This window comes from Momordica charantia (assembly GCF_013281855.1).
Source record: "Momordica charantia cultivar OHB3-1 chromosome 7 unlocalized genomic scaffold, Mcharantia_2.0 BLBB01000007.1, whole genome shotgun sequence".
NCBI lineage: Eukaryota > Viridiplantae > Streptophyta > Magnoliopsida > Cucurbitales > Cucurbitaceae > Momordica > Momordica charantia.
Genome location: NW_028275165.1, coordinates 3,262,224 through 3,283,257, shown reverse-complemented (window position 1 = coordinate 3,283,257; position 21,034 = coordinate 3,262,224).

Below are 21,034 nucleotides of genomic sequence, written 5' to 3'. Positions count from 1 at the left end.
TCTCTGGAGCGTTCGAATCGGACTGTTAAGCGAAGAGAGACACTTACTCATTTGGGTCACAAGACAATCCCTTCTAAGCTAACCCATTTCCCACTTTTTCTTCTTCTCTTCTCTATCTCTCTCAAAAATAAGTGTTGCAGTGGAGCAGCAGACGAAGAAGACCAAGGTCGTTCTCGTAAAAATTGGGACCAAAGGAAGGTGAATTTCTGTTTGTTGCCTTATTTTGCGGTCTTTCTTAGTTTTCTCTTTTAGTTTCCAATTTATGTTTCACTACTGATTGTGTTTGCAAATGTGACATTGGATTTTTGTTGAAGCATTTTATCAACCCGTGAGAAATCTGACTTAACTTCTTATTGAAAGTAAAGCCATATATATGGGCTAGAATACAAAGTAACGGAAAGCAGTAAGTAACAAAATAACAAAATTTGACTTACTTAAACTTCCCAGATAACAAACTGATACATATGATTAATTCCTAATACATCTTGATCGAAACAACAGACTTTTAACTGTGATTCAGTTATGGTATCTTGTGTAATTGTAAAAAGTTCACCAAGCTTTTATCATTTTTGTACTTGAATCTTCTATTCTAACGCTGTCAAAACTGGTATTTGTCACTCTTATCCAACTGAAGTAGTACTTGAGATAGAGAGATTTTAACTTAAGAAGTTGCTAAGATGTTATTCATCAGGACAATGGTGGAGCATAAAATTTGGGTGGGATGTGTAATCCTAATATATTAGTCAAGTTTTTTAAAGTTGGAGAGTTGTTTTGGAAATTTTTTAAAATTGACATTTATTTTCTATTCCAGTTTGTATAATGTTGTTTTTCTGTTCTGTGGGCGCTTTAGATCTTTTTTTTTTTAATATTTCTCTTAATGAAAATTGGTTTCTTAGGAAAAAATAGGGTCAAAATCGTTCCATTTTGGTGATGGCATTGGTGTAGCAAATGCATTTGAGATGTTCCATCACTTTAATGTATTAGTTTAGTGGATTGTTTATTCCCACCTAGTTTCTATTGCATTCTTCATCTGGAATCCTATAGAAATAAAAGTCATGGTTTTTAGAATTAGGAAATTATAAAGGCACAATGAAACCCGTCTCTGACTCCGAGTTTGCTAAGCCCTAATATTAAGATAAATATTTCAGATACATTTTACTAAGAAAAATTTCACATAAGAAATCCAAGATATTGCTACTTGCAACTTGGCAAGGCATATTATTAAAAAATCCAAGATATTTGAGATACATGTTACATGAGCATTTTTGTCGAAGTGTCGATTCTTTGTAAGTGTCCAGGTCTTTCAAGTGTAGACAGTTATGTAATATAAAATAAGAACCTGCTAAACAGAGGTCATGAGGATAGTTTTAATCTTGATATTAACATATTTTCATGATAAGAATGGTGGGATTTGCTTACCAATTCTTTGTAGCTAACTTTACTGCTCAAAATTAATTTTCTTGGATAGTTTTAATCTTGATATTAACATGTCTTCATGATTCTTTAAGTTTTCTTTCTAGTTCTCTGAATTTTTGCTTATTGTGTTAGGATATATCGTTCTTAACTTATGGATTTTAACTTAGTTAAAAATCTGGTTTAAGCAGTTTTCTGATAAGAGTTGCTTGTTTTTGTTGTGATAAGTTATCGTTCATCTATAAATACAGTCATCCAAGACAATGCATGTACTGAAAATTTCCGCTATCACATGGCTTCTTTTGTTTTACTTCATTAGTTAGTATAGTTCATCATCAGATAGATTTCAAAAATAGCTTTTAATTACTTAAAATGTATTTTTTATAATTCTAAAAGTAATGTTAAAATCATTATAGATGACATCTCAAGTACAGGATACCCCATATTTGGGATTGTTGCAAGAGAATTGAATCTTGGTGTTTGTTAATGGTATTTTTTTGGGTAAAAAATGTTGTTCGCCTTTGTGTATTCCAAATTGTTCTCAAATCTGGGTTTTCCGCAAATTGTTGTATTCATATGCATACGTTTCGGCTATTATTTTCGACTTTTCTTTTTGCTTTTTGACAAGCTTTATTTCTTAATCATTCCTATTTTACTTCTTAAGAACTCGACGAAGTACACAAACTTAACTATTGTTGTTGTTGTTTTTTTTTTTAGATCAAACTTTCATAAATTTAATTATGGATAAGTCGTGGATGACAAAAAATAGAATGTCAATCGAGTATAGTTTAGGGGTTGAGATGTTCATTGAAAATGGATTACGACATTCAAAAAGATCAAATGTCATTTCTTGCCCATGTTTAAAGTGTGTAAATGCAAAGTCTCAAAATATGAATGTAGTAAGAGATCACTTATTTGTTTATGGTATTGATCAAAGCTATAAGACATGGATTTGGCATGGTGAATCAATATCGATTAAAAGAAACATCGAAAGTATGTCTACTAGTGCACAAGAAGAAGTTGAGAATGACGATTTTGATGACACAATAGGGATGTTTGAGGCTGCATATGATTACTTTGACAATAATCCACAAAATTTCGAGGAGCTACTAGGTGTGCGAAGAAACCATTATATCCAAATTGTTAGAACTTTACCAAAATATCTGCATTATTGAAGTTATATAATTTGAAAGCGAAATTTGGATGGAACGATCTGCATTATTGAACTCATAATTTTGTTATTTTTCAAATTTTCTATATGTAGTGTCCTCGACAACCAGGCTCTATCGAGTGTGGGTACTATTTGCAAAAGTATATACGAGAAATAGTGTGGAACCCTCATACTCCTATTATTGAACTTGTACGTATTATCATATACTTTTATGTGTTTATATATGATTTGTCATTATATTAGTATTATCTTTCTTTTTCTTTTTTTGTAGTTTAATACAAAAAGTGCCTATCAACAAGAAGAAATCGACGAAGTTCGAATAGAATGGGCATCTTTTGTTGGACGATTTGTGTAGTACCTATGGATTCATTAGTTGTGTTTATTTGATGTAAGTATTCGGTTCAGGCTAGTTTCTGTGTAGTAATTGGTAGATTAGAAATACTTTGTCTTGTTTATAATATGTTTGAAGTTTGAAGTTTGAAGTTTGAAAGGTACTGCATAACATATTAGTTTTGGATTATTATAGAAGTATTTGACTAGATGATGCTGAAGTCTGGATTCTTATGCTGAATGTAGTTTTGTTGGAGGAACGGGCGGTCCCATTTGTTCTTCTGTGGAATGGTGTTTATATAGAAGTGTTTGTTTTGTTTATAACGATGCTAGTTTTGAGTTATTCTAAAAGTGGAGAGATTATGTTGAAATTTGTACTTTTGATTATTTGTGTTTTGAGTTTAAGGTTAGTTCTTGAGTTGTGTTTTAGAAGATCATGATGTTGAAATTAGTTTTACTTGCATATTAGTTTTTGAGTTTCAATAATATTGAGAATTATTTTGCGAGAATAGGTTGGAAGGAGATATATTGGTTGGTTAGTTTTGAGTTATATTCTAAAGTGGGGAGATCATGATGAAATTTGTACTTACTCTTGATTGTTTGTGTTTCTGTTAAGCTTTTATAGAATAGGTTAGAATTGAGAGATATATTGTTGGCTAGTTTTGAGTTATTCTAAAAGTGGAGAGGTTATGTTGAAATTTGTACTTTTGATTATTTGTGTTTTGAGTTTAAGGTTAGTTCTTGAGTTGTGTTTTAGAATATCATGATGTATAAATTAGTTTTACTTGCATATTAGTTTTTGAGTTTCAATAATATTGAGAATTATTTTGTGAGGATAGGTTGGAAGGAGATACATTGGTTGGTTAGTTTTGAGTTATATTCTAAAGTGGGGAGGTCATGATGAAATTTGTACTTACTCTTGATTGTTTGTGTTTTTGTTAAGCTTTTATAGAATAGGTTGGAATTGAGACATATATTGTTGGCTAGTTTTGAGTTATTCTAAAAGTGGAGAGGTTATGTTGAAATTTGTACTTTTTGATTATTTGTGTTTTCAGTCTAAAGTTAGTTTTTGAGTTAAATTTTAGAATAGATATTGTTTTATAATGGATAAATGTGTTAAAAGATTTAGTTGCATATTCAGATATTATCATAGGTGTGAAGGAAATATATATAGTTGGTTAGCCACGTCTGGGCAACCAACTATTTTTTAATTTATTTATTCACAAAATAATGACGGTCAATATTTGTCACGAAATATAGTCATTCCATAATGCACATATCGATTTAGATACAATGACGTACAAACAATGGAGTACAAACAATGTCGCACATACAATGACAGTCACAAAACAAGGACAGTCATAAAGATGTCGGTCGTCACCCGTCATGGTTATTCTTTCATGACGGCACGTCCGTCATGGAAAACGCTATACATGACGAGCAATGCTCGACCTTAAAAGGGTCGTTTCATGACGGCCATGTTCGGATGGAAAGAAAATATACATGACGGGCAATGTCCGACCTTAAAACTGTCCGACATGAAAGGGAAACAAGAACACTCGTATAGATGTCGGTCAGTGACCAACATGGTTAATATTTAATGTCGGGCAATGCCCGTCATGAAATAGCAGATTTGTTGTAGTGTCACCTCCATATCTAAATAGTTAAAGGATCACCCTAAATGAAGCCCAAATGATGAACTCTTACGAGAAAGCTCACTTTGGTATCTAAATACATGATTATGTCTTGTACACCTATTCATATAAAAACTTTGTTGAAAATGCAAAAAAATCTTTTCTTAGTAGATAATTTGTTTGAAAACAAAAAAAAAATAGAGAAATAGCGTATAGAGAGGTAGAGGAACTATGGTTGGAGTTATTTTAATTTTTTCAACCAAAAAATTATAAATAATAAACATCTTGATTATAAGTCTAATGGTGGAGTGAGTTTTGTTTCTTTAATACTAAGGTTATCTCAAAATTGTGTGGATGATTGGGATGGTTACTGGTGGTAAGTAATTGTAGTAAGTAGTTAAGATACAAGTGTTAGTTATTTACTCGGTAAATTGAAAAAAAAATAAAGAATAAAATTGTCGCCTAAGAAAATACAAGTTAAGACGAAAAGAAAACAAAAAACATAAGGGATTCTTTAAGCTTTGATAGAATTTAATTAGTTTTCTCTCTTCATGCTAGTCATTGTCACTATCTGTAAGGCATAAGAACAAATAGAAAGTTTTTAGTTTGCTACAATAGTTCTTCTCTTCTTTACATTATTTCCCTCTCCTTTTGTAGTGTCATAGGTTTGTGATTAATTTAAAGAGGGATGATTACCTCGAAATCTAAACACTTCTAGATTATCCTAAGTGAAACTTAAAGATGTGCTCTTATAAGAGGGCTAATTTCAACATCAAAACACTAAAGAACCCACCACATGTAAAGCCCGAAGAGTGTGCTTCTATGAGAGAGCCTACCTTGAATGCGAAAAATTAATTGACAACCCTATGTGCGGGCCAAAAGATGAGCTCCAACTAGAAAGCTGACTTGTTATCAAATACTTACGGACTACCCTTTTGATGAAGCCCAAATAACAAGAGATAGCTCATCTTGGCATCCAAACATTTAGGAACTACCCTAAATGAATTCCAAATGATGAGTTCTTACCCGAAAGCTCACCTTACTATCCAAATACATAATGATATTTTACCTTATACACCTATCAACAATATATGTTGGTCTGCCTTAAATTTTTATTATTATTATTTGATTAATTAAAAAAATAAACAAATGATTAAATTAAAAATGTTTTAGTTAATTAAGTGAAGTGAGTTTTTGTAAATTTAGTTGGCTAAAATAAATTAAGAAAAAAAATGTGTAAGTTTGAACTCTTCTAACCAATTGCCCAAGTTTTTTCCTTTGTCGTTTTTATGTCTCTATATTTATTTTTGACCTAGTTCAATTCTTTTCTTTTACCCTTTAATAATAATCAATCAAAAGTTTGAAGACTAGAATTCCTCCTCTCTTTTCACCTACGTAGCCACCCCCTCTCTCCCATGTGCTCTTATTTCTTTGACGACGCAACATACATGAATGAACAACAATGGCATAACACGAACAATAACAAATTTTGCAACAGCAATTACCTCAATGCCGCAATAGTTATCCTAATGATGATCAGTGAACATTGATATGACCACCATTTTCTTCAACACCAGCAACAACCCCAATGCAGCAGTAGTCATTTCAACGACGATTAGTAGTGAACCCCGAAGATTCCCACCGTAGCAGATTAAGTAACCCACTAGTCTCGAATCGACGCTAAACTCTTTATTATGTTTTTTAATTTCTAAAAAGTTATAAACAAAAATTTGATTATAATTTAATATCATGTGATCAATTGACCATACTAAAAAGAAATAATTTAAATGAACGACTTTAAACAAAAATTCGAACTTCACAAAATTAGAGAGCTCAACATAATGAACAACAAGGTACACCCTTATTATCAATAATTAGAGATTTTTAAGCTATTTTGTAAATAAAAATATATAATTAGATTTCCAAACATGTCAGGAGTTTTATAATTGATTATAAATTATTTTGAAGATTAAAATTTTCTTTTATGAAAAGTTTTTCAATTAGCTCAGAGTTTTCTTTCCTAAGAAAATTGCTCATTTGATAAATTAATCTTTCTAAAGATAAGAGTCCTATTGAGATACTCGCAACATCTCATTTTCTTTACTTTCTTGGTTCTCTATTTTTTATATTTTATGTGATTAATTAACACATCATTATCTTATTTATTTATTGATGTTTAATTCTTAATGTTGCATATTCTCTATTCGAATTTTAGATTCGTAACTATTCAAATATTTTAAAAATCATTACTAAAACTATTTCTTTGTGGAATCCTAACCATAGTATATCTCCAAGGATTCAATTTTTTTTGTAAATTGAAGGATAGAATTCAATTTTTGGTTCACGGGCAGTTTATGTCACATTCCACGACTCAAAGAAACCAACAAATTAAAATAATCCAAAAATGTAAGATTCTAAATTTGATTATAATTTAATATCCCATGATCAGTTTAACATATTGAAAATGAATAATTTAAAAGCCCAATGTCAGAGGAAATTCAAACTTCACAATATTAGAGAGCTCAACAGATGAAGAACAAGGAACACCTTTATTATTGATATTAGAGATTTTTAAGTTATTTTGTAAATAAAAATACATAATCAAATTGCCAAACATGTCACAAGTTTTATAATTGATTAGAAATTATTTTAATGATTATAGTTTTCTTTTTAAGGAGGTTTTTTTTTTTCAATTAGTTAAGAGTTTTCTTTCATAGATAAAATTGTTCATTTGATAAATTAATCTTTCCAAGGGGAAGAGTCCTATTGGGATATTCGCAACATATCATTTTCTTTCTTTTCATGGTTCTCTATTTTTTATATTTTATGTGATTAATTAACACACCATTACCTTATTTATTTATTGATGTTTAATAATTAATATTGGATATTCTCTATTAGAATTTTAGATTAGTAATTATGCAAATATTTTAGGAATAGTTACTAAAACTATTTGTTTGGTTGAATCCTAACCATAAGAGATCTTGAAAGGATTCCATTTTTGGTTCACGGGCTCTGTAATATAAATTCAGTTGATTTGACATTCAACAACTAAAAAAACCAACAAATTCAAATAATCCAAAAATGTAAGATTCTAAATTTGATTGTAAAATAATATCATATGATCATTGAACATATTGAAAAAGAATAATTTAAAAGTCCAATGTTAGAGGAAAATTCAAACTTTACAAAATTATAGAGTTCATGAACAATAAGGAACGCCCTTATTATCTATAATTAGAGATTTTTAAGCTATTTTGTAAATAAAAATATATAATCAAATTGCCAAACATGTCACGAGTTCTAGAATTGATTAAAAAATATTTTGAAGATTATAGTTTTCTTTCAAGGAGATTTTTCAATTAGTTAAGAGTCTTATTTCGGAGAAAATTGTTCTTTTGATAAATTTATCTTTCTAAAGATAATAGTCCTATTTCGATATTTGCAACATATCATTTTCTTTAGTATCTTCGTTCTCTATGAAGTTTTTATATTTTATGTGATTAATCCAAACACCATTACCTTATTTATTTATTAATGTTGCATATTCTCTATTAAAATTTTAGATTAGAAATTTTATGCAAATATTTTTAAAATCATTTATAGAACTATATCTTTTGTTGAATCCTAACCATCGCGAAGGATTCAATTTTTGTGTAAATTGAATGGAAAATATTTAATTTTGGGCTTTGTAATATAAATTCAGTTCATGTAATATTCCCCAACTCAAAAAACCAACAAATTCGATTAATCCAAAAATGTAAGATTCTAAATTTGATTATAATTTAATATATGTGATCAGTTGAATATATTGAAAATGATGTTGGGTATTTTTCACATGTGAAAGCCCAACATTTTTAGGCCCAAATAAGCCATTATGTTTAGGGTTTTATATATATATATATATATATATATAGATATAGATATAGATATATAGATGTATAGATATATGTATATATAGATGTATATATATATAGATGTATATATCTATGTATATATATGTATGTATATATATGTATATATGTATGTATATATCTATGTATATATATGTATATATGTATATGTATCTATGTATATATGTATATGTATATATGTATATATGTATATGTATATATGTATGTATGTATATGTATATATGTATGTATGTATGTATGTATATGTATATATGTATGTATGTATATATTACTAAGGTACAGTCACCTACCACAATTAGGAGAGAGAAGGGAAAAGTTTTCTGCACGCAGTTCGAGGGGAGAAACAGAAAAGAAAAAGGAAAAGAAAAGTTTCCGTACATAACGGTTTTTTGCACGATCGGAGGTGGATCTGTGGTCCGATCGAGGTGAAATTTTGACAGCGTGTTCACAACATGAGGGTTTTCAATCTGGACGGTGAGATTTCTTTTAGAGCTGCCTATAGTCAGGTACAGTGGGTAGTCGGTGCCACATTCTAAGTGAGATCTTTTTACTTTTCTTCTCCGGTTTATTCCCTTTGTTTGTCGAGATTTATTGTCTTGAGATATTATTATTGTATGCCCCTAGTTGTTGCTAGGGAGAACTTGGTGTATCCATTATTGAATACAGTGGAGATTTTGACTTCGGTCTGTGGTTTTTTACTCCTCACATTGAGGAGGTTTTTCCACGCTAAAATTGCTTGTGTCCTGTGCTTGTTTGGATTATTATTTTTACTTGCTTTTTCCTATTAGGTTCATACAATAGGGGATAATTGGTCCATAAATTTAATTGTTTATCCAAACAAAGTGGTATCAGAGCGAGGTTAAAAATTAATTAGACCTTGTGTTGAACAATGCAAACTAGTACAAGTAGAATGATGACCTTGAATGGCTCAAATTATCAAGTTTGGAAAAGAAAGATGGGAGATGTTTTATATATGAAGGATTTTTATCTTCCTGTTCTTTCACTTGAGAAGCCTGAAGATAAAACTGATTTAGAATGAGAAATATATCATAGAAAAGTTTATGGCTTTATTAGACATTGGGTAAAAGAAATTATTCTAAATCATATTAGAGAAGAAACACATGCATGGACTATGTGGAACAAGCTTGAGTCGTTATATGCCCCGAAAACTGGCAATAATAAATTGTTTTCGATAAAGCAAATGATGGCTTTGAAGTATCAAGATGGAACACCTATGTCAGATCACTTGAATACATTCCAAGGTAGCATTAAGCAGCTTGCTGGAATGAAAATCATGTTTGGAGATGAGATACAAGGGTTATGGCTTCTTGGTACATTGTCAGACTTGTGGGAGACTTTCGGAACTTCGTTATCGAACTCAGCCCCAAATGGAGTAATAAGTATGGACATGGTGAAAAGCAGTGTTTTAAATGAAGAGATGAGAAGAAAATCACATGGCTCTTCATCACAGTCAGAGGTTCTTGTTACTAAAGAAAGGGGGAGGAGTAAGAGCAAAGGTCTGAAGGGTAGAGATAGAAGCAAAAGTAAGAGCGGCCAGTTATCCAATCTTGAGTGTTATCATTGTGGCATGAAAGGGCATATAAAGAAGTATTGTCGACAACTTAAGAGAGAAAATAAAAATGATAAAGGTAAGGAAAATAAAAATGATGATGGAAATGACGCAGATAGAGTTGCTGCAGCTACTGAGGATTTCCTTATCTTATTTGATGGTGATGTTATTAATCTAGCTACACAGCAGAGCAATTGGGTGATTGATAGTGGCGCGTCAATTCATGCTACATCCAGGAGGGATTTCTTTGCATCCTACACATCTGGTGATTTCGGATGTGTTAGGATGAGTAATGATGGATCGGCAAAAGTCATTGGTATTGGTGATGTGCACTTGGAGACCAAGAATGGTACTACGCTGGTTTTAAAGAATATGAAACATATCCCTGATATTCACATGAATTTAATTTCCACAGATAAGCTTGATGACGAAGATTTCTGCAATACCTTCTACAATGACAAATGGAAGCTTACTAGAGGTTTACTGATTGTAGCTAAGGGAGAGAAGTGTACCTCACTGTATTTGATGCAGGCAATGGTTATTGATTCTGTAATAAATACAGTAGATGATGAAAAAAGTGTTGAATTATGGCATAAGAGACTCAGTCACATTAGTGAGAAGGGATCGATGATTTTAGCTAAGAAAAATCATCTTTCTGGTATAAAGAATGCACCTCTGAAAAGATGTGCTCATTGCTTAGTTGGGAAACAAACTAGAGTTTCCTTTAAGGCGTCTCAACACTTGAGGAAGCCAAATATACTTGACTTAGTATATTCTGACGTTTGCAGTCCCATGAAAACAAAAATACTTGGAGGTTCCTCATATTTTGTGACATTTATAGACGATCATTCGAGGGAAACTTGTGTCTATATGTTGCAGACTAAAGATCAAGTGTTGCAAGTGTTTAAACAGTTTCATGCCCTTTTTGAAAGTGAAACTGGTAAGAAGTTGAAGTGCATCAGGACCGATAATGGAGGCAAGTATTGTGGACCTTTTGATGAATATTGCAGAAGTCCTGGTATTTGACATCAAAAGACAACTCCGAGTACTCCTCAGTTGAATGGGCTAGCTGAGATAATGAATAGAACACTAGTTGAGCGAGTGATATATTTGCTTTTACAGTCACAGTTGCCGAGATCGTTTTGGGGTGAAGCACTAAGCACAGTTGTGCATGTTTTGAATCTCACGCCATGTGCTCCTTTGAATTTTGAAGTCCCGGACAGAATTTGGTCAGATAAGGAGATATCCTATAATCACCTCCGTGTCTTTGGGTGTAAAGCTTTCGTACATGTTCCTAAAGATGAGAGATCGAAGCTTGATGCAAAGACAAGATCATGTGTGTTCCTTGGCTATGGCCAAGATGAGTTTGGTTATAAACTGTATGATCTAGTACAGAAGAAGCTCATAAAAAGTCGAGATGTTGTATTTGTTGAAGACCAAACCATGAAAGATATTGAGAAGACAGATAAAACAGAGTTTCAGCACAGTGATGGTTTGATTCACTTGGATTCAATTCCTTTGACACAACCTTCTACGCAAACTGAGAATGAGATTCATAATGATCAGTTTGATGGTACAGTAGAGAGTCCATAACAGGTTGAGGTAGATGATGACGTTCATGAACAGTCGGCAGAAACAAAAGTTCCTGCAGAGGTTCCTACAAAGGTTTCACTTAGAAGATCTACCAGAAATCGGCGTTCTTCCACACAGTATCCAATTGATGAGTATGTGTTATTGACTCATGGGGGAGAGCCTGAGAGTTATGAGGAGACCTTAGAAGATGAACACAAAAGAGAGTGGATTGATGCAATGAAAGATGAAATGAAATCATTGCATGAAAACCACACTTTTGGCCTTGTTAAGTTGCCTAAAGAAAAAACCACATTGAAAAATAAGTGGGTTTATGGAGTGAAACAAGAAGAACATCTCACGACCGCGTTACAAAGCGAGACTAGTTGTCAAAGGGTTCAGTCAGAAGAAAGGTGTTGACTCTGATGAAATATTGGCTCCTGTTGTGAAGATGTCTTATATACGTGTAGTTATGGGTTTGGCAGCGAGCCTGGACTTGGAGATTGAGCAGATGGACGTCAAGACTGATTTTTTGCAATGGTGATTTAGATAAAGAGATTTATATGGAACAGCCACAGGGTTTTAAAGAGAACGACAAGGAGAATCTTGTGTGCAAGTTGAATAAAAGTCTTTATGGTTGAAACAGGCACCGAGGCAGTGGTACAAGAAGTTTGAGTCAGTTATGGGGGAGTAAGACTTCAACAAGACTACTTCTGATCATTGTGTATTTGTGCAGAAGTTTTCTGATAATGACTTTATTATATTGTTGCTTTATGTTGACGACATTTTGATTGTTGGCAGGAATATTTCAAGAATTGACACATTGAAGAAACAGTTGAGAAAATCCTTTACCATGAAGGATTTGGGGCTAGTGAAGAAGATTGTTGGAATCCGTACAGCACGAGACAAAGCATCCAAGAAATTGTATATGTCTCAGGAGCATTGCATAGAGAAGCTACTTGAAAGATTCAACATGAGCAAGGCTAAAGCAGTAAGCTCTCCTCTATCCAATCATTTTAAACAGAGTAGCAAGTAAAGTCCTTCTACAGATAAAGAGAAGGAAGAGATGAGCAGAGTTTCATATGCTTCAGCAATTGGGAGTTTGATGTATGTCATAGTGTGTACTAGACCAGATATTGCCTATGTTGTTGGTGTTGTTAGTCGGTTTATGTCCAATCCGGGAAAACAGGATTGAGATTGGGAGGTAGTAAAATGGATTATGAGATACTTGCAGGGTACTTCCAGTTTGAAGCTCACTTTTGGAAATGGAAAGCCAGTGCTTGCCGGTTACACTGATTCAGATATGGCAGGAGATTTAGATAATCGAAAGTCTACTTTTGGATATTTGATGACATTTGCAGGTGGTGTAGTGTCATGGCAGTCAAGACTACAGAAGTGTGTGTTGCACTTTCTACGACTGAGGCAGAATATATTGCAGCAGCAGAGGCGTGCAAGGAGATGTTGTGGATGAAGCGATATATACAAGAGTTCGGCTTCAAGCAACAACGGTATGTGATATTCTGCGATAATCAAAGTGCTATTCATCTTGGTAAGAATTCAACATTTCATTCGAGAACGAAACATATTGATGTAAGGTATCACTGGATGAGAGATGCTCTCAATGATGAACTGTTTGAACTTGAGAAGATACATACTGATCGTAATGGATCCGATATGTTGACAAAGAATCTACCAAGAGAAAAACTTGAGTTTTGTCGTTCCGTTGCTGGAATGGCAATTTCTTTCACACAGTGACAAAGAGGAGTTTTGTTGGGTATTTTTCACATGTATGAAAGCCCAACATTTTTAGGTCCAAACGCGCCATTATGTTTAGGGTTATATATATATATATATATATATTAGTAAGGTACAGCCGCCTACCACAATTAGGAGAGAGAAGAGGAAAGTTTTATGTAGGCAGTTCAAAGGGAGAAAACAGAAAAGAAAAGGAAAAGAAAAGTTTCTGTACATAACGGTTTTTTGCACGATCGGAGGTGGATCCATGGTCCGATCAAGGTGAAAGTTTGACAGCGTGTTCACAACATGAGGGTCTTCAATCTTGACGGTGAAAATTTCTTTTGGAGCTGCCTACAGTTATATACATTGGGTAGTTGGTGCCACTTTCTAAGTGAGATCTTTCTAATTTTCTTCCCCGGTTTATCCCCTTTGTTTGTCGAGATTTATTGTCTCGAGATATTATTATTGTATGCCTCTATTTGTTACTCCATTATTGATTATAGTGGAGATTTTGACTTCGGTCCGTGGTTTTTTACTCCTGACGTTGAAGGGGTTTTTCCACGTTAAAATTGCTTGTGTCCTGTGCTTGTTTGAATTATTATTTTTACTTGCTATTTCCTATTAGGTTCACTCAAGAGGGGATAAGTGATCCATAAATTTAAATGTTTATCCCAACAAATGAATAATTTAAAAGCACAATGTAAGAGGAAATTTTGAACTTCGACAAAATTAGAGAGCTCAACACATGAACAACAAGGTACACCCTTATTATCGATAATTAGAGATTTTAAAGCTATTTTGTAAATAAAAATTGATAATCAAATTCCCAAACATGCCACGAGTTTTATAATTGATTATAAGTTATTTTGAAGATTATAGTTTTCTTTGAAGGAGATTTTCTCAATTAGTTTTCTTTCTTAGGTAAAATTGTTCATTTCGTAAATTAATATTTCTAAAGAGAAGATTCCTATTGGGATATTCGTAACATCTCAATTTCTTTAATTTCTTCATTCTCTATTTTTTATATTTGATGTGATTAATTAACACACCATTACCTTTTTTATTTATTGATGTTTAATTATTAATGTTGCATGTTCTCTACTAGAATTCGTAATTATGCAATTTTTGAAAAATCATGACTAAAACTATATTTTTGGTGAATCCTAACCATCACAATGTCGAAGGATTCAACTTTTGTGCAAATTGAAGGGAAAGAATTCAATTTTTGATTCACGGACTTAAATTTAGTTGATGTAACATTTCTCAAATCAAAGAAACTAACAAATTCAAATAATCCAAAAATGAAAGATTATAAATTTTGTTGCATTCTATACATAAATTGTTCTATTACATTCTATAGGAGCACTCACTGTTTTGCTTTTTACAATTTTAATTGAAATATTTAGTTTGGTATATCTATAAATCTTAAGGGAGTGGTTTTCTAATAAAATGAGATATAGGATTTCGTATAATTGTAATATTTTTTACATAGTTTTTTTTTTGTGGATTGTGATTTTCTCCAATTTGAAGTATTTTACGTTCTTCTGTTTCATTATTGTTGTTATTTCTTTAATTTTCTTGGTTATTTTCTATTAACTCTTTTATTGATATGCGATGTTTTTTTTCCAACATATCTACATATACAATATTTCCTAATTGAGAAGATTAATGAATAAGTCCACTGAGGAATGAATCGTGCACTTGTTATTTTTGTTTTAATATTGATAATTATTTGAATGTGGTCTCTACCAATTTCTATAGTACCTCAACATATTAGTTGTGGAAACATATAATAACATTTGTACACTGTTAAGGCATATATCTCCGACCATTTTGGTCCTGAGTTCGAATCTTCATCTTACACATTATTGTTGAGATTGAGAAGGAAAAATAATAAAATAAGAGTATGATTGAGAAGGAAAAATAATTCAATAGGAGTATTAAATTAGAAGAGGGACCTTATGTATCATAAAAGTTCAATAAATAATTTTAAATACTGTGATTTAAAATTCAATAAATTATTTAAAAATTTTAATGTTGGTTGGAAACAGAATTATTTGAAACGAATATAATTAAAAAAAAAATTGCTGGGAGGTTCTCCGATCTGAAAAAGAAAGTAAAATAAATAATTTACCGATTTAACTTGTCACTCAAAATTTATTAATTAAAAATAAAACATAACAATCTAAATAAGTAATTTATTTAGGAATTCTATGAAATCTTATGGAATTCAATCATTTTTGCCAAAATTATTTCTTTTCTTTTTACATGAAAACGACCTATAATCTATTTTAATTTATGTGATAATTTTAAATCATGAAATGCTTTTAAATCTTCAAGTTTTATAATCACTCGAAATCTTAATCTATCAAATCCATAAAAGTGAAGAAGTGGGAATTGGCTTTGGTTTGTTTAGTCACAATGAAAGCCCACATAATAACGCTGAAATTCTTGACACATGCGGCGTGCGTTGCCTTAAAATGACTCAAAACCTCTTGGTTTGAGATATATGTCAATTACCGTCAATATCGTATTTTATTTTGAAACACAGTAAACAAAAACGAACATAGTTCAGCGGTAATTGACATATATGTTAAACCAAGAGGTTGAGCGTTTGATCCACAAGAGATTTGTTGAGTTAATTTATTTGTTGATACTCGAGTTTGTAATTTTGTTTCGAAGTGTCATTTATTTTTCAAAGTTTTCCATTTTATCCTTTATATGCCTAGTTTTTTATTCATGCACGTCCCCACCATCCTAATAATATTTGGGGCCGTTAATTAATAATGTTTAGTTTTCCAATATCGTATTTTGTTTGACCTATTATACTTATTATTTCATTTTGCTTTTACATATCTCGTTTTCCTTTTGATACGTATTATATTAAGAGTGTAAAAATAACACAAGAATACAAAAGGATAATCGGAAATTTGAAATAATAAATTTAAAATTAAAAAAAAATTCTCGCTTAAATGTCTCTCACTCCACCTTTTTTTCTCTCATTTCTTTCCCCACTCTTTCTCATTGCGGGGAACTTCCCTTATGAATGACAATTTTTTATTCTCTGTTCAATACTCAGTATTCCTAGAAATTCTTTCTCGTGTCTCTTTTGCTTTCTTCCTAATTCCCATCAACATATCCCTCCAAATTGATGGTGGACCAAGATAATTAATTTGTTTTTTTTTTCAGTTTGTTTCTTCCTCTCTTACTCTCTGGTTCTCCATTAATCTCACTAATCTTTTGAAATGCCTACTCTTCTATGAATACAGGGGAGCACACAATAAAACATAGAGAAAAAGTCCTCAGACTCACCGATTTTTTTTCTACTCTTTTAAATTTTCTTTTAAAGAAAATATTATTTTGCAAAAATTACAATCTTTTAGTTGTTGTCCTCATTTCATCTTTAATCTACCAATCTAATTGAATTTCATCATCTAAAGATTTCAAATTTTCAATATTTTCATTCCACTTTCAAATTACTAAAATACTTGTTCTGATTTAATATTGAATAGGAAAGATTAAGTTTCCACTTTTATTATAAAGGAGAATAAATTTTTATGTGGTTTTGTTGTAAAAAAATATTTCTTGCAAGTTCAAAAATTTTCTTATTATTTTATTTAGTTATTACATTATCTAATATTCTATATTTATTTTGCTTGTTTAATTATTCAACTTCATAAATTAGATATGTTTAATATGATATATTTGAAGGTAAATGTTTGTTTGATTTAATTTTTAATTACTACATCATGTGGAAGATCTAATTTACTTTTCAATCAATTATTAAAAAGTTCAATAAATAATTTTAAATAGTGTGATTCTAAATTCGAAAAATTATTTAAAAACTTTCATCTTGTTTGGGAAAGAGAATTATTTGAAACCAATATAATTAAAACAATTTTTCTTTGAGGTTCTACGAAAAGATTTTGTGTTAGGACACTCCGGAAAAATAAATTAAAAGAAACAATTTATCGATTTAACTTGTCAATCAAAATTTATTAATTAAAAATAAAATATAACAATCTAAATAAGTAATTTATTTAGGAATTCTATGACATCTTATGGAATTCAATAATTTTTGCCAAAATTATTTCTTTTCTTTTTACATGAAAACGACTTAGAATCTATTTTAATTTGTGTGATAATTATAAACCATGAAATGCATTTAAATCTTCAAGTTTTATAATCATTCGAAATCTTAACATATCAAATCCATAAAAGTGAAGAAGTGGGAATAGGCTTTGGTTTGTTTAGTCACAATGAAAACCGACATAATAACGCTGAAATTCTTGACACATGCGGAGCGTGTTGCCTTAAAATGACTCACAACCTCTTGGTTTGAGATATATGTCAATTACCGTCAATATCGTATTTTATTTTGAAATACAGTAAACCAAAGCAAGCATAGTTCAGCGGTAATTGATGAAGAGACCTCAAGTTAAAAGAATGATTTATCAAATAAGAAAGCAATGCAAAATAAGCAACGCTACAATTTTGACTTATTACAACAGTAGAAATGTTGTGCATTTTCAGCTAATTCAAAATACATCTCATCCCCAACTCAAGGACAAATTGCTATCAACATTAATAAGGATTATTCCTTTAATTCCTCATTATTCTTTAATTCTTTCCTTGTGTATTTGAATATGTATATTGTTTAAATCTTTTCTTTTTTTAGAGTTTTTGTTCAGACCCTATTTCTATACGTTTGTAATGTTGGAAAAGTACAAAAATGAGAATTACTCTTTGAGTGACAAATCCAAAATTTCTTTATGGTATCAGAGCTTGTCTGAACAAAAACTAAAGTCAAATATCATCGATTCTGGTGTTGTCCTTAATTTTCTTCTCATGATCACTAAACTTGAAACTACACTCAGTATACAAACCTTTCATCAGTGTACAAGTTTGATATCTATCAAACTTAATGCAGCGAACTATGTGCTTTGGAAATCTCAAGTTCTTCCATTGGTTCGGAGTCTTGGAATAGAAAATCACTTGACAGATCAAGAACCTCAAGAAAAAGAACTAGTTGATAAAGATGACAATACTTTTTCAAATCCCCTTTACAACACATGGCTCAATAATGATGGGTTGCTCACCTCATGGTTGTTGGGAATCATCACTGAGGACGTGTTGTCTATGATTGAAAAAGTTGATACTGCATACAAGGTTTGGATCTCCCTAGAGGAACAACTTCTCATCATTTCAAAAGAAAATGAGATTCATATTAATGAATTCATTCTTCGGCTAAGGAAAGGTACGCTGACTCTTGATGATTATTTAAAGAAGTTTAAGTCTCTTTGTGACAAATTAGCAGCTATGAAGAAACCTGTGGATGACTTACGCAAAGTATTCCACCTAGCTAGAGGATTGGACAACAAATATAAAGCCTTTTAGACTGTTATGCTGTCAAAACTACCTTATCCAACTCACAACAAGTTTGTACTCTCCTTGAAGAATCATGAGCAACTGTTAAATCATGAAGTTGAAAAAAATAGTATGTCAAATCAACATCAAGCTTTTGTTGGACAAAGAAGCAAATTTAAGGGGAGAGGAAGGCCTTCACCTCAAAAGGCTGAGGCTTCCAAGGTAAATCTCAATCATTTTACCAATCTTCCAACTTTCAAGGAGGAAAATCTTATCAAAACCAGACACCAAGGACTTCAAATGAGGTTCAAAATCAATTCAACCAAAATAAGGTAACCTGCCAAATATGTGGGAAGGGCAATCACACAGCACTCCAATGTAGAAATCGTTTTGACCATTCTTACCAAAGTGAAGAAATTCCTCGAGCTCTTGCTGCTATGCAACTAAATGAAGAAGTAGATCCTATCATATATGCAGATTCCGGAGCTACGGGACATATTCTTAACGATTCAGGTAAGTTGCAAAACATAAAACCGTACCTTGGCAAAGACAAAAATTTATGTTGGAAATGGTGAAGCATTAAAAATCACTCATATTAGACAAGGTTACGTACCAAATAGAGATAAAAACCTAAATATTAATGATGTTCTAATCATTCCAAGCATAAAAAAGAATCTTCTTTCAGTTAGTAAGTTAACTCAGGACAATAATTGCTCAATAATATTCAATCCTAACAGTTTTTTTGTAAAGACCAAATAGGGGGAAACATTGGTTAAAGGTTACAAGAAGTATGGACTTTATGCTCTAGGAGATGAGCAATTTGCTGGTTTTTATGCTTTTCTTTCTACTATTGGATCAAATATGTCATTTTATTCTATTTGGCATAAACTTATGGAACATTTACATGACAAGGCTTTGAAAATCCTATGTGATAAACAATTGATTGATGTATCTAGTTGGAAAAAGGAAGTAAATGTCTGTGTAACTTGTCAAATGGAAAAAAGTTGTAAGCTTCCATTTAATTCTAATGTTGAATTGAGTATGTTTCCTTGAAATAAAATTCATTGTGACCTTTGGGGACCATCTCCTATTTTGTCTTGTCAAGGATTTAAATATTATGCAAGTTTCATTGATGATCATTCTAGGTTTACTTGGCTTTATCCATTGAAAAGAAAGTCTGATTTCTTTGAATGCTTTACTGAGTTTCATAAACTTGTAGAAAACCAATTTGATAGGAAAATAAAAATTTTCCAAAGTGATGGAGGTGTGAATTTCAATCACTCAAACTAAAACATTATCTAGAACTTCATGGCATTCATCATCAACTATCTTGTCCTCACACTCCTCAACAAAATGGAGTTGTTGAGAGGAATCATAGACACATTGTAGAAACAGGATTGAGTTTAATTTTCCAATCTCATGTCCCATTACGATATTGGGTAGATGCTTTTCCTACAACTATTTATCTTATTAATCGCATGCCATCTCAAAACGTTGAAATGAAAACGTCATTTCAAAAGTTGTTCAATAAATATACCAACTATAATGGTATTATAATTTTTGGATGTAGTTGTTTTCCATATCTTAGAAACTATAATCATAGCAAGTTTTCTAAGAGAACCTATTCTTGTGTGTTTTGGATATAGCCCAATGCACAAGGATATAGATGTCTAGACTCATCCTCTAATAGGGTTTATATTTCTAGACATGTCATTTTTTATGAAAATGTGTTTCCATTTTCACGTAACTCTACACACACATCAAGTACAAATTGTTTAAATGTTACTGAGTTTTCAGGACTTGAAGAATGGCATACATGCCAGCGACCTGATCAGCATGTCAAATAACCAAGGAAAAATACACCAATAAAAAGTTCTAGTGAAATGACCATCAAATTTTGTGATCTTGAACGATGCCAAAGAACTGAGGTGCAAGAACAACAAGCTCCTCCTACACATATGAAAGAACAGCCAGCTTCTCTTGCTACTGACCATCATAATACACAATATTTCCAAGATAATTAAGTTGCTGCTATTGTCAAAGAACCATATATCATGCAATCTAAAGAAGTTGCTACCAATATGGATAAACAAAATGGTGAGCAAATAGGTATAATTAAGGAAGGAGTTGCCTTTGAGAGGAAGGAGCCATTATCGAGGAAGGAAGTCAAACCAATCAAACCAATTCACCAAGTCAGAATTGCAAAAATCAGAAACAAATTCGTCAACCAAATGAGCTTTCTAATACTCAAAACTATCTTGAACTTCTCACTTTACCTCAAAATTGTCTTAAACCTTCTGCTTTACCTAATATCAGTGAATTTCTACAT